The sequence below is a fragment of the Hemitrygon akajei genome, chromosome 15 (genome assembly GCF_048418815.1).
Source record: "Hemitrygon akajei chromosome 15, sHemAka1.3, whole genome shotgun sequence".
Taxonomy (NCBI): domain Eukaryota; kingdom Metazoa; phylum Chordata; class Chondrichthyes; order Myliobatiformes; family Dasyatidae; genus Hemitrygon; species Hemitrygon akajei.
Window position 1 is genome coordinate 72,612,077 of NC_133138.1, and position 14,620 is coordinate 72,626,696.

General features: G+C 41.2%; 1 long non-coding RNA gene across 1 annotated transcript; it reads left to right on the forward strand.

The window, feature by feature from the left end:
- Positions 1–1,339: 1,339 nt before the first annotated feature.
- On the forward strand, positions 1,340–13,923 carry LOC140739612 (uncharacterized). Its single transcript, XR_012101689.1, has 4 exons — positions 1,340–1,422; positions 6,765–6,823; positions 10,335–10,443; positions 13,528–13,923. It is a non-coding gene; the product is annotated as an uncharacterized lncRNA (long non-coding RNA).
- Positions 13,924–14,620: the final 697 nt, after the last annotated feature.

The window sequence follows — 14,620 nt, forward strand, 5'->3', positions numbered from 1 at the left end:
TGATGTGCAAGGCTGGTAAAATTAGAGAACCTGGTGATAAAGGATATGGAGGATCTGGTCCAGAAAAAGGAGGCAAGTGATAGGTATAGGCAGCTTGCTTCAAGCAATTATTATGGAGGAGTATATTGGATGTAGGGGCACACTTGGGAATGAAATTAGAAGGGGACTACGAGATATCTCTGGCTGATAAAATAAAGGAGATTATCAAAGATTCCATAAGTACACTAAGAACAAAAAAGCAACTGGAGGAAGAATCATCCTCCCATGGATCACTGTGGTAATCTAAATTTTGAGTGATGGGAATTGGATGAGGTCTTCATTGGAATTGGTATTGGTTTATTTGTTGTCACGTGTTGATACAGTGAAATGCTTATTTTGCCTACTGTTCATACAGATCAAATCATTAGATAATGTGGGGTCACATTCTAGACCCTGAAGGAATACGGTATATATTTTCTGTCAGTATTTATTGTGGAGAATGACATGGAAAGCTAATTGGAGCAAATCCAATTCGCCTCTCAGGCAGGAGTTGATATGTTTCATCACCAACCTCTCAAAATGCTTCATCACAGTGGATGTAAGTGTTGCTGGATGATAGTTATTGAGGCAGGTTACCGCATTCTTCTGAGGCAGCAATGTAATTGAAGCCTGTTTGAAGCAGCTGGGTATCTCAGACTGTTCAAGCAAGAGTTTAAAGATATCGGTCAATGCTCCAGCCAGTTGATCAGCACAGATCATTAGTACTTGGCCAGGTACCCCCTCTGGCTCAGATGCTTTTTGTGGGTTCACCCTCCTTCAGGATACTCTCACGTCTGTCCACTTAAAGATGCCGTACCTGCCTGCTTGAGAGTTAAGTCCTCTGAGTCCTTTAGAAGATCGTGAAATCACTAATTCTTCAAAATGGTTCAAAATTATGTTCAAGGGAAATTTCAGTCTGCAGATTGCAGTGAGAGTCATTCAGAAGTATATTTTGAAGTTTTGTAAGCCACCCATAGCACGTTGCCATTTTTACTCATCCTCGCCAATAGAGTGTAAATAATGGGGTCCTCCACAGAACTGCATTTGACCCAGTGCTTACTGACTCCCAAACCAAAGACAATCTGTTTACTTCACTGTTTTATTTCTGTAACAAGAGCATTCCTGTGTATCGCCGCAAATACAATGTATTTTTTTGTTTAATTGTGGAAATGTGAAAGGCACTTTGAACCTGCATATCCCTCACACTTACTGGTTCTCCAGATCTAACCCAGCCCTCATTTAGTTCTACGTGAGTCATTGATTGAGAAAAATGAATGAGTTCACTGACATGAAAGTAAATTAACTTTTCTTCTGTTACAGGCACCAGCACAACATCTCCTTCAACCACAACTGAGTCCTTGTCTACAGACCGTGGAAGTGACATTACTCCATCTACTTACCCAGGTCAGTCTGCATCTTCCATGCGTTACAATTTATCCTCTAAACAATGACATCAATATTTTTTTTATTTGTGTTTACTGCACAATTTAACTATAATCTTCAAAGTGGACGAGAAAGCCTTGAAATTTAAATGTTCATGAGTAGAACATTAACAATTATGGTGGCTTTAACTTAGATAAAGTATTCTATAGCCATGTCTCTGTAGATCCCATGGTCCTCAATCTTCTGAAGCACCTTGCCATTCACTTTACTGAAGTTGAAGTAAACAGCATCCATTCTCATTAATTAACCTAACACCTCCTCAAAACACACAAATAGGTAAAATATTTCCTTCCCTTTCTAGAGAAGGGGCTAAACTTGACCTCTTCTTAGGAAATGAGGTGGGAAAGTGGCTGATTTGTTCAGTGGTGGGGGAGCACTTTGTGATCAGTGACAATAATTATATTAGCTTTTGATATGACTCAATATAATGTTATAAACTGGGGTAAGGCTTGTTCTGACGGCGTCAGACAGGAATTCTTAAAAGTTGATTGGCAGAGGCTGCTTGCAGGTGAGGCGACATCTGGCAAATGGGAGGCACTTAACTGTGTGACAGGAAGACTTCAGCACCAGCATGTTCCTGTTAGAGTGATGTGAAAGGCTGGTAAAATTAGAGAACCTGGTGATAAAGGATATGGAGGATCTGGTCCAGAGAAAGAAGGAGGCAGGTGATAGGTATAGGCAGCTTGCTTCAAGCAGTTATTATGGAGGAGTATATTGGATATAGGAGCACACTTGGGAATGAAATTAGAAGGGGACTACGAGATATCTCTGGCTGATAAAATAAAGGAGATTATCAAAGATTCCATAAGTATACTAAGAACAAAAATCATAGGGTCATCAGAGGCTGTGAGAGTTGGTGAAGTTTCCTCAATACTTTGACAACCAAACCAAGCATAGAAGAGATGGCTTTCCAGGGATTGTAACTGTACACCTTGTACTTATTAGGTTACCAGACCTGAGTACCACTGATCTACAGTAGCTCTCAGCAGACTGTGGATCTCAAAGTTCATCCAGCATTTCTGGTTGGGGAAAATTCCAAATGATTTTATGGGGACTTGCCCATCTACAATTGTTTTAATAAACTCCGTGACCACCATGGTGTATTCATTCAGATCTTTTGACGAGTCCTTGAACATGGCCCAGTCCACTGACTTGAAGCAATCCCGTAGCCACACCTTTGCCTCATGCGACCAACTCTTTGTTGTGCTTATCACTGGAGCTTTGCTCTTTAGAATCTGCCTGTATGCAGGTAGGAGAAGGACAACCAAATGATCAGATTTCTCAAAATGTAGTCTAGGCATGGAACAGTAGGCTTTCCTAATCGTAGTGTAACAGTGGTTGGGACCCCTGGTGCTGCACGTTAAATGCTGATGATCACTGGGCAGAGGTTTCTTCAAATAAGCCTGATTGAAATTCCTGACAATGATTGTGGTGGACAGTTTCTTGCTTGGTGATGGCAGCAGTTAATGTCTCAAATGCCCGGTGAATGTCAGCTTATGGTGACAGATTAGCAGGAAAATGGCACCACAAGGCAGTCAACTGTGTCAAGTCTGCTATGGAAAGGCAGGGACTAAAAAAAGCTGATTGCCACCACCTGCCTGAGGACAAATTTGAGAAGTGGGGGAGGTGTTAGCAGTCAACATCCCAGTGAATAGATAGAAATTTTCTATAGCATTCCTCAGATTCTGCCCAGCTGGTAACTCGATCAGTTTCTCAGTGTAGGGACATTTCAGACTGTGGTTGTGCTCCCTCTTATCATGCCAGACAGTGCTATCTGTGACACTGGATTGTTACTGGTTAGAACAAATGGAGACAGAGTAACTTCTGTAACATCCCAGGGCTATCATCTTGGTGGTAGAATTGGGGAAGGAGATGTATCACACACTATAAGTGATCTACAGAGAGGAGTTAGCGGCTGGTATTGTTGCCGTGTGGAGATTCCTGGACTGTTTAATAATAGAAACATAGAAAACCTACAGCACAATACAGGCCCTTCGGCCCACAAGGTTGTGCCGAACTTGTCCCTACCTTAGAAATTACTAAGCTTACCCATAGCCCTCTATTTTTCTAAGCTCCATGTACCTATCCAAAAGTCTCTTAAAAGATCCTATTATATTCACCTCCACCACTGATGCCAGCAGCCCATTCCATGCACTCACCACTGTCTGAGTAAAAACTTTCTCCTGACATTTCCTCCGTACCTACTCCCCAGCAGCTTAATCCTGTGTACTCTTGTGGCAACCATTTCAGCCCTGGGAAAAAGCCTCTGACTATCCACATGATCAATGCCTCTCATCATCTTATACACCTCTATCAGGTCACCTCTCATCCTCTTTCACTCCAAGGAGAAAAGGCCGAGTTCACTCAACCTGTTTTCATAAGGCATGCTCCCCAGTCCAGGAAACGTCCCTGTAAATCTCCTCTGCACCCTTTCTATGGCTACTATATCCTCCTTGTAGTGAGGCAACCAGAACTGAGCACAGTCCTCCAAGTGGGGTCTGACCAGGGTCCTATTTAACTGCAACATTACCTCTCGGCTCCTAAATTCAATTACACAGTTAATGAAGCCAATACACTGTATGCCTTCTTAACCACAGAGTCACAAAGCAGCTGCTTTGAGTGTCCTGTGGACTTGGACCCCAAGATCACTCTGATCCTCCACACTTACCATTAGTACTATATTCTGCCATCATATTTGACTTACCAAAATGAACCACTTCACACTTATCTGGGTTGAACTCCATCTGCCACTTCTCAGCCCTGTTTTGCATCCTATCAATGTCCCGCTGTAACCCCTGATGGCCCTCCACACTATCCACAACACCTCCAACCTTTGTGTCATCAGCAAATTTACTAAACCATCCCTCCACTTTCTCATCCAGGTCATTTATAAAGATCACAAAGAGCAGGGGTCCCAGAACAGATCCCTGAGGCACACCACGGATGTCCGAACACCATGCAGAATATGACCCATCTACAACCACTCTTTGCCTCCTGTGGGCAAGCCAGTTCTGAATGCACAAAGCAATGTCCCCTTGGATCCCATGCCTCCTTACTTTCTCAATAAGCCTTGCATGGGGTAGCTTATCAAATGTTTTGCTGAAATCCATATACACTACATCTACTGCTCTTCATTCATCAATGTGTTTTGTCACATCCTCAAAAAATTCTATCTGGCTCGTAAGGCACAACCTGCCCTTGACAAAGCCATGCTGACTATTCCTAATCATATTACACCTCTCCAAATGTTCATAAATCTTGCCTCTCAGGATCTTCTCCATCAACTTACCAGCCACTGAAGTAAAACTCTCTGGTCTACAAATTCCTGGTCTGTCTCTACTCCCTTTCTTGAATAAAGGAACAACATCCACAAGACTCCAATTCTCCAGAACCTCTCCCATCCCCATTGATGATGCGAAGATCATCGCCAGAGGCTCAGCGATCTCCTCCCTCATCTCCCACAGTAGCCTGGGGTACATCTCATCCAGTCCCAGCGACTTATCCAACTCAATGCTTTTCAAAAGCTCCAGCACATCCTCTTCCTTAATACAGTGCCTACATGCTCAAGCTTTTCAGTCTGCTACAAGTCATCAAGATCCTTTTCCATAGTGAATACTGAGGTAAAGTATTTGTTAAGTACCTCTGCTATTTCCTCTGGTTCCATACACACTTTGCCACTGTCACACTTGATAGATCCTATTATTTTACGTCTTATCCTCTTGCTCTTCACATACTTGTAGAATGCCTTGGAGTTTTCCTTAATCCTGCCCACCAAGGCATTTTCATGGCCCCTTCTGGCTTTCCTAATTTCATTTTTAAGCTCCTTCCTGTTAGCCTTATAATGTTATAGATCTCTAACATTTCCTAGCTCTCTGAACCTTTTGTAAGCTTTTCTTTTCTTCTTGTCTAGATTTATTACAGCCCTTGAATGCCACGAAGTACAAAGATGATCTGAAAATAAACTTGAATCTTCTGGTTTTGGACAGCAAGCAGCTCAATATTCCATCTTTCTGTCTCAGCAATGGTGGTGCAGCAGTGTAGCGGTTTCTGTAACTGTCCCACAGATCCTGTGACCCAGGTTCAGCCCTGAGCTCCGATGCTGCAAATGAGAAGGTCACCCTCGGTTTCCCATGTGCTCGGGTTTCCTCCATGTACATGGGGAACATCTGTTTGGAGAGATTACATTGCTTTGATTGAATGAATAGTGCTGTTCTGCCCACTGAAAACATATGAAGTGACATAAGGAATATTGATTCTGTCTTTGTTGTTAATTGTTGTATATGTAGTATGGATAATGCGCTGGGTGAAAGAGGCAGGATGCTACAATATAAAATGTACAATGTAATAGTGATGCTAGTGTTATCCATGAGTTACCATGACAATGTCAATAGCTCATTAATGACAGAATGCATCTTCACAAGGACTTGACTCTAAACCTCACCTTGGAACATTCTCATTACTTATTTCAATCACTTCTTGAGGAAAAGAACTGAACTCAAAGGTAGAGGATGTAACAGACTCCTTCACTTACAGGTAATATCTAACCAAATTAGTTGAATAGTTGGTCTCTTGGTTGCTGGAGAGTTATCGCTGTAACGCATTTGGAGCTCCAGACTTCTATAGTGTACCTCATCAGTTGAACTGGTGGATCTCCAACCCATTGGCTCAAGGTCACCTGGCTCACTTGGTTCTAGTCCAGGGCTATAACCAACATTGTTTCATCTTTCTGTCCACTCCAGCCTTATGTATTTGTGTCTTTCAACTCTGATTGATTCAAACCAGTTAAACTCGGCGACCCAAGCACTAAATCTAATGAGATTACAAATCACTTCTCGAGTAAATCTACCACTTTACAATAGCTGCTCATCTGAGAAAGGTCTCAGGTTTAGCAGATCTTTAGCTGAAGCTCCTTATGTCCACATTCAATTGTTCTGATTAGATTATCCCAGAGCAAGAATCAGTTCTGAGTTCACAAAATGGGGCTGGGGGAACAATGACAATTAGTTTGTCTACTTCCCCTGTCCTTGATTCATCCAAATCCACTAATCTGTAGACTGTAGTTCCTTTTGGCAGTAGTAGGCATGAAGGTTTAGTTTAGTTGGCCATTTTATTACTGATTTATTTGGTTTGGGAATACATTATGAGTTGAAGAGCTTGTTTATGTGCTGTACTGTTCTATGTTCTGAAAACTGAGATTGGAATTGTTGGCAAATTATCTCAATATCTGGATAAGACTGTTTTTACACTCAATACCATCTTGTTCTGTTTCCTGCACATTTCATTCTTAACAACTGTCATTACAGGTCTTACAACCTCTACGTCGACATCTTCCAGAGATTCCAGTCCAACTCCACATTTACCTGTGAGTAATTCTGTTTTATCCAGAAGATAAGTGCAATTATTCATAAATTTTCACTGAGCTGACAAGATTATCTCCTTCTGTTCAGCTTGTTCCAGAGTTGTATTGTACATGCAGACTTTGACAATAAAATAACCTTTGGAATGCCAGAACTTTGAAAGTTCTTCTTTTTCATTGAAAAAGTTAAATAATTGAAGAGATTGTTCTGAAATGGAAGCAGAACTCTGTTTGGGTCATGGTGAAGGGTGGGGAGACCATAAGACCATAACAAGAGGAGGAAGACAGGAGCAGAATTGCCAGAATTTGGCCCCTCAAGTCTGTAGCCTCTTGCACTCTTACTAATCCAGAATATATCAATATCCACTTTAAATATATACCATGGCTTAGCCTCCAGCCATCTCTGACGATGAATTCCAGATTCACCACCCTACAGATAAAAATATTCCTATTAATCTCTACTCTAAAGGGATGTCTTTTTTATTCTGAGGTTGTGCCTTCTGCTCCTCAACTCACACACTATTGGAAACATCCTCTCCATTTACACTCTATTCAGGCCTTTCACTATTCAGTGGGTTTTAATGAGATCTCAATTTATTCTTCTAAACTTGCAGCAAGTACAGACCCAGAGCCATCATATGTTCCTCATACACCAAGCCTTTCATTCCTGGATCATTCTCATAAACCTCTTCTGGACTCTTTCTAATGCTATCAGATTTTTCCTTAGATATGAGGCCCAAAACATAGAAACATAGAAAATAGGTGCAGGAGTTGGCCATTCGGCCCTTCGAGCCTGCACCGCCATTCAGTATGATCATGGCTGATCATCCAACTCAGAACCCTGTACCTGCTTTCTCTCCATACCCCCGATCCCTTTAGCCACAAGGGCCATATCTAACTTCCTCTTAAGTATAGCCAATGAACCGGCCTCAACTGTTTCCTGTGGCAGAGAATTCCACAGATTCACCACTCTCTGTGTGAGGAAGTTTTTCCTCATCTCGGTCCTAAAAGGCTTCCGCTTTATCCTTAAACTGTGACCCCTCATTCTGGACTTCCCCAACATCAGAAACAATCTTCCTGCATCTAGCCTGTCCAATCCCTTTAGAATTTTATACATTTCAATAAGATTCCCCCTCAATCTTCTAAATTCAAGTGGGTATAAGCCTAGTCGATCCAGTCTTTCTTCATATGAATGTCCTGCCATCCCAGGAATCCCAGGAAAAGTGCCCACAAGATTTCAAATATGTTGATAAACACCTTATCAAGCCTCACCATTACATCCTGGCTTTATATTCCAGTTCACTCGAATTAATTGCTAACATTGCATTTCTTTCCTCATCACGGACTCAAACTGAAATTTAAAATTTATGAATCCTACATTAGGATTCCCACATCTCTTTGCACCCAACACTTCCAGTCAAGATGGTGCCAGCAAACAACGGTTCCTCAGGCAAAATCTTCCAGGTAGACAATCTCTTCAATTATTTATTGTCAAAGTATGCATGTACAATACAACTCTGATATTCGTCTTTTCCAGATATCCATGAAATACGGAAAAACTATGGGTGTTGTTCAACAAAAATACACCAACTCTCTCAACCCCTTGTTCCCTCTGTCTTGATTGTTTTGGAGATGGTTAGAGCGTGTGGTGTGCTGTTTGGAGTTTGATCAGGTGATCTGGCATGTTGCTATCCTCAGATAGTATCATGAGCACAGATCGCCTATTGCAGGAGACCAGAGAAGGGCCATAATCAACTCCATTTTGAAGCATTGAGGAAGATCATGGTGAATGTGGGGGAGGTCAGTGGTTTCTCTTCACGGAGGCCATGGACTGACGGTGGTTGATAGCCAGGTCAGCAGTGTCTTGAAGACCTCAGATCAGCATGCGGTGGTCAGAAGGCCAGAGATCAGTGGCGCAGTAGTCACTCTTCATGGAAGGACCGAGTTCAAGCAGTTGCTCTCACGGTTCCAGTGGGAGGATGTGCTTGAAATTCTGAGATTTGTGTGATCATTGGACAGTAATTTATTTTGCACTCCTTCAGGTTTTTGTTTTCTTGCTTCTTGCTGATTGGCTGATTAGGGTTCTGGGTGGGCATTTGTTAGTTTTTGTACAAGGGAGGGGTTAGTGATTCAGGATCTGATGTTCTGTTGTTTCTGTGTGGGCAATTTCCTCTTTGCCTGTTTGAGGGGGTTAAGGGTTTGGTGCTGTGGTTGCAGTTTGTTTTGGAGGGGGAAGTGTTTCGTGCTGTGATGTTATTGTCACTGGTTTTAGTGCAGGGGGGGTTTGGTACTGTGGTTGCTGTTTGTTTCTGTGGGGCAGTGGTTTGGTGGGGTGATGTTCTTGTCACTGGTTTTATTGCAAGGGACAGGGTTGGAGGTTTAGGATTTTTGTTGTTTTGGCTGCCGTATTCCAGGTGAGCCATCTGTTACTTTTATTCTGTGAGGGTAGGGGCTGAGGGGTTTGGGGTCTGACAGCTTTTTTTCATTTTTCCATTTCATGCAGGAAGGGGGTTTGTTGTCTTTCCTTTCAATGACACCCGTAGTTTTTCTGCATTTCTTGGCTATCTGGAAAAGACCCATATTGGAGTTGCATTGTACATGAATACTCTGACAATAAAATGAACCTTTGGAATGCCAGTAGTCACTGGCAGCCAACCAGGAAAGACCCTTTATGCCCATGCATTTGTGTGTGTAAACTGTGAGTTTTCATCTGGGCTCAGTGCATGAAGGTGAGGTGAATCTTTTGAACTGAAGCGTTGAGGACTGAGCAATGCAGATGTTTAATTCGTGTGTCAGGATTCATTGTACAATCAATGACACTAATAGCCACATGGATGGATATACCAGTATTACATTTAACTTGGGAAATAATTCATCTTTCTCACAACATTTACATTCTTGGAGCATTCTCCATGATATTGATATGCACAGCTGGCACTTTTTAGTAGGGACACATCCAGCACAACTTTGTGGGCCGAAGGGCCTGTATTGTGCTGTAGGTTTTCTATGTTTCTATGTTTCCCACTAATTCCTGAGCATCCATCCAGCAGATCTGCTCTTCTGCAGATAATTTATGTCGATCATCTCTAAAAGACTTGTGTTAGGTTCCATTACATTTCAGAACATGTTACAGCTCCAGCTGTCTCACATTCTCTTATTTGTCAACATTTCACAGCGGAAATAGAAAATGAAGATCAGTTCTTCCAACCCTACCATCGTGAACAGTTCACTATTGCCTTTTCCTAATGGCTCATTTCCATCTCTTTTTGCAACCCAGTGTGGCCACAGCCAAGTTGAGGAGGGTCCTAGCCAGGGTAAATCCACACAAAGCTGCCGGGTGCTGAGGGATTCTGTGCCCCAGCTAACAGACATCTTAATGGATATCTTTAATATCTCTTTGCAATAGTCCACACTGTCCATGCAGGCTTTAAGGAAGCCATGACAGTATTATTCAGTGCTTGCAGTTCGCTCATTTTAAATTTAAAGCCGAGAAAATAGGTCTTGTTGTCTGTTTCAGATTTCTGCTGAGCTTGTGAACAACCTGATTTCTCTTCTTTGCTGGACCGCTCGTGCCTCAGTTTTCATCTCTTTTCTTTCCATCACTGTGCTGCTTTGCAAGTGGAAATGTAAGAGACAAATTAATATTTAATATTCAAAATATTTTGTTAAGATATTTGTGTAAAGTTGTTCTTCGCATTTCACACAATGTGATGATGATATTTATTTGAAGTAAAATGCTTTATTTGAGCAAAGCAATTACAAAGGTTAGATATGTGACTCTCATGTTTCCCTCTGTGTGGATAAGACCATGTTTCTACTCAACAAAGTACTCTCTGTAACTGGGTGAAACTTGTTAACAGCTTATTCCCATTTCCTCTGTTCTCTGGTCATAATGTATAGTTGTCGTACTACACACATTTGTTACCTCTCTGCCCACCTGTGCTCACACTTCTGGGGAAATATGAACTTGCACCCTAAAGTTTCACTCTTCAGTCACAGTTCCCAGAGTCATGTCATGGTTTACCAATCATCCCATCCACATTTCCTTCCAATTCATTGATATGCATAGCAAACAAAGCAGAATAGACAAGAAAGTGGAAGCATTGATCAATCATTACAGGCAAAAGAGATCTGAAAAATGAAAGAATTATATTCTATTTACAACTCTTTGAAGAGAGAGGAGCTGAACCAGTGCATCTTCCCATGCATCCAACCATCCACCATCTTCTGACTGGACTGGTACACTTTCAGACAATCTTAGAGAATCTGAAGCCACCTCCTTTCCCCCAGACACTGAGACCCATCTCACATCTCCAGCATTCATTCTTGAATGATAATTGACTACAGTATTGGTTCATACAACCGTGGCTGACAGGGGAAATCAAAGCTAATGTAAAGCAAAAGAGAGGGCAACAAAGCAAAAAATAGAAGACAGAGGATTGGGAAGGTTTTAAAACTCTTCAGAAAGCAACTAAAAGAATCAGCAGGAGTGAAGAGATGAAATATGAAAGCAAGATGGCAAACAATACCAAAGTGAATAGTAAACGTTTTTTCAAGTATGTAAAACATAAAAGAGAGAAGAGAGTGGATACAGGACTGATAGAAAATGAGGCTGGAAAAATAATAACAGGAGACAAGGAGATGGCAGATGAGCTGAAGGAGTTGTTTGCATCAGTCTTCACTGTAGAAGACACAAGCAGTGTGCCAAGTGTTGAAGGATGTGAGGGAAAAGAAGTGAGTGCAGTTATAATTACAAGGGAGAAGGTGCTCAAAAAGCTGAAAGACTTAAGGGTGCATAAGTCACCCAGACCAGATGAACCACAACCTAGGGTTCTGAAAGAGGTAGCGGTAGAGATTGTGGAGGAATTATTGATGATCTTTCAAAAATTATTGGACTCTGGTATGGTGACAGAGGAATGGAAAATTGCAAATGTCACTCCACTCTTTAAGAAAGGAAGAAGCAGCAGAGGGGATATTATAGACCAGTTAGCCTCACCTCAGTGGTTGGGAAGATGTTGGAGTCAATTGGTAAAGATGAGGTTATAGGGTACTTGGTGAAACAGGACAAGATAGGACAAAGTCAGCATTGTTTCCTTAAGGGAAAATCTTGCCTGACGAACATGTTGGAATTCTTTGAGGAAATTACACATAGGATAGATAAAGGGGATGTAGTGAATGTCATATATTTGGTCTTTCAGAAGGCTTTTGACAAGGTGCCACACATGAGGCTGCTTACCATATTAAGAAACCATGGTATTACAGGAAAGTTACTGGTATGGTTAGAGCATTGGCTGATTGGTAGGAGGCAGTGAGTGGGAATAAAAGAATCCTTTTCTGGTTGGCTGCCAGTGGCTGCTGGTGTTCTTCAGGGCTCGGTGTTGGGACTGCTTCTTTTATGCTGCATATCAATGATTTAGATGATGGAATAGATGGCTTTGTTGCTGAGTTTGTAGATGATATGAAGATTGGTGGAGGGGCAGATAGTGTTGAGGAAACAGGTAGGCTGTAGAAGGGACTTAGACAGATTAGGAGAATGGGCAAGAGAGTGGCAAATGAAATACAATGTTGGAAAATATGTGGTCATGCACTATGGTAGAAGAAGTAAATATGCAGGCTCTTTTCTAAATGGGAAGAAAATCCCAAAATCTGAGCTGCAAAGTGACTTGGGAGTCCTTGGGCAGAATACCCTAAAGGTTAACTTGCAGGTTGAGTTGGTGGTGAGGAACACAAATGCAATAATAGCATTCATTTCAAGAGGTCTAGAATACAAGAGCAGGGATGTGATGCTGAGGCTTTATAAGGCACTGGTGAGGCCTCACCTTGAGTATTGTGAACAGATTTGAGCTTCTCATCTAAGAAAAGATGTGCTGGCATTGGAGAGGGTTCAGAAGAGGTTTACAAGGATGACTCGGGGAATGAGAGGGTTATCATATGAGAAAAGTTTGGTAGCTCTGGGTCTGTACTGGCTGGAATTTAGAAGGATGAGGGGAAATCTCATTGAAACCTTTCGAATCTTGAAAGGCCTAGGCAGATTAGATGTGGAAAGGATGTCTCCAATGGCAGGGGAGTCTCGGACAACAGGGCACAGCCTCATGATAGAGGGGTGTCCATTTAAAGCAGAGATGTGGAGAAATTTCTTTAGCCAGAGGGTGGTGAATTTGCAGAATTTTTACTACAGGCAGCTTTGGAGACCAGGTCATTGGGTGTATTTAAAGCGGAGCTTGATAGGTTCTTGATTGGCCACAGCATCAAAGGTTACAGGGAGAAGGGTAGGGAGTGTGGCTGAGGAAGGAAAAATAGATCAGCCATGATTGAATGGTGAAGCAAACTCGATGGACCAAATAGTCTAATTCTGCTCCCATGTCTTATGGTCTAATGGTCTTATTTTATAGAACCAACATGGCGTTCTGACAGTCACTGAGACTATTTTGATTTGCAATTTGAGTGAAAAAAATCATTTTTCTACTTGTTGAGATTTACTTCAATTTGATTAAAATGAACATCTGTCAGTGAGTGAATTGCACATTATAATTCTTTCTTCAGATTCATTGGTAAGTATGCAAAAAAACAACAATTTTGGTAAAGATGTTTCTCTTATCATGCAAAAGTGATGTCTTTGCTCATTATTTCACCATGAACTGCAGTCTATGTAGTTCTAGTACAGCATCTAAGGTTCACTCATCAGAGTTCTGCATTTTTCTGTCACTCAGGCACATCCTCCATCTGTCTGAACAGGAACAACACCAAGCCCATCAGAGACTCCATACCCTTGCAGCAATCACTTTGATGTCTACAGGAAGGCCCTCCCATAGTGAAACAAAGATTGACCACATACGGTGACTGAAATACCCATCCCAAGTGAGTGTGCAGAACCCAGAGTTAGTACTAAACTTTACAGAAAAGTTACGAACTGGAAAGAAAGCCTGAAATTTTTGTTTATGGAAACAAAATCCTTTCGTCTGGACTCCTGCTATGTCATCAAAGTAACAAATCACCACATAACTGAAAAGTTATGATGGTTTTCATCTGATCAAGGCTGATTTTGACAGGCATTTACAAACGTAGACAGAGGAGATGTACCATTGAACTACTTGTACATGGCTGATGAGCTCCAACTTCATGGCATGAAAGCATTTTTTGGAATTACAAATAAAACTGAGCATCTCTGTTGAAATTTTGAATTGTTCTTTCTCATGTAAATATTTCATATATGTTGCTATTTTCTATAAATAAAATTTACACCCAAAAGTGTGTGTTTCCTATTCACTGCCTCCTTTCGATACCTAGAGCTTCTGATGACCCACCAGCACCTGGTGTAGTACCATGTAATTTGATTTTGCTCAATCACATGAGATAAGACAAGTACTACACAGGCATTACATTAGATTCCAAATCTCAGATATCAAATGGAAACCAAATTCCTTTTTAGTTAGAATCTGTGAGATTCAATAGAATAACCTTTATTATTCCATTTTCTCTAATTACATCTAATGTTATTCCCTATTCAAAGGTTTTTATTCATCACTAGTCAGTAAGGAAGCTAATTGAGTTCCTATTTTCAAGTATTATGGTTAACCTCAGTTTCAGTTCAGGTCCGTGTATCTACAAATTCAAATTCAACCCCAAATATGTATCGACACAGCTTAACTCTTTTCACAACAAATTCTCCAACATCACAACTTTTAAACAAAGTAAATCTCATTCAGTCACTTATCAAAGTTTTTGCAAAAATAATTAGTTCTTCAATAAATCAAATCAGATCCTTCGAATGAAAAATAAACTTATACATCCAACCATATTAAA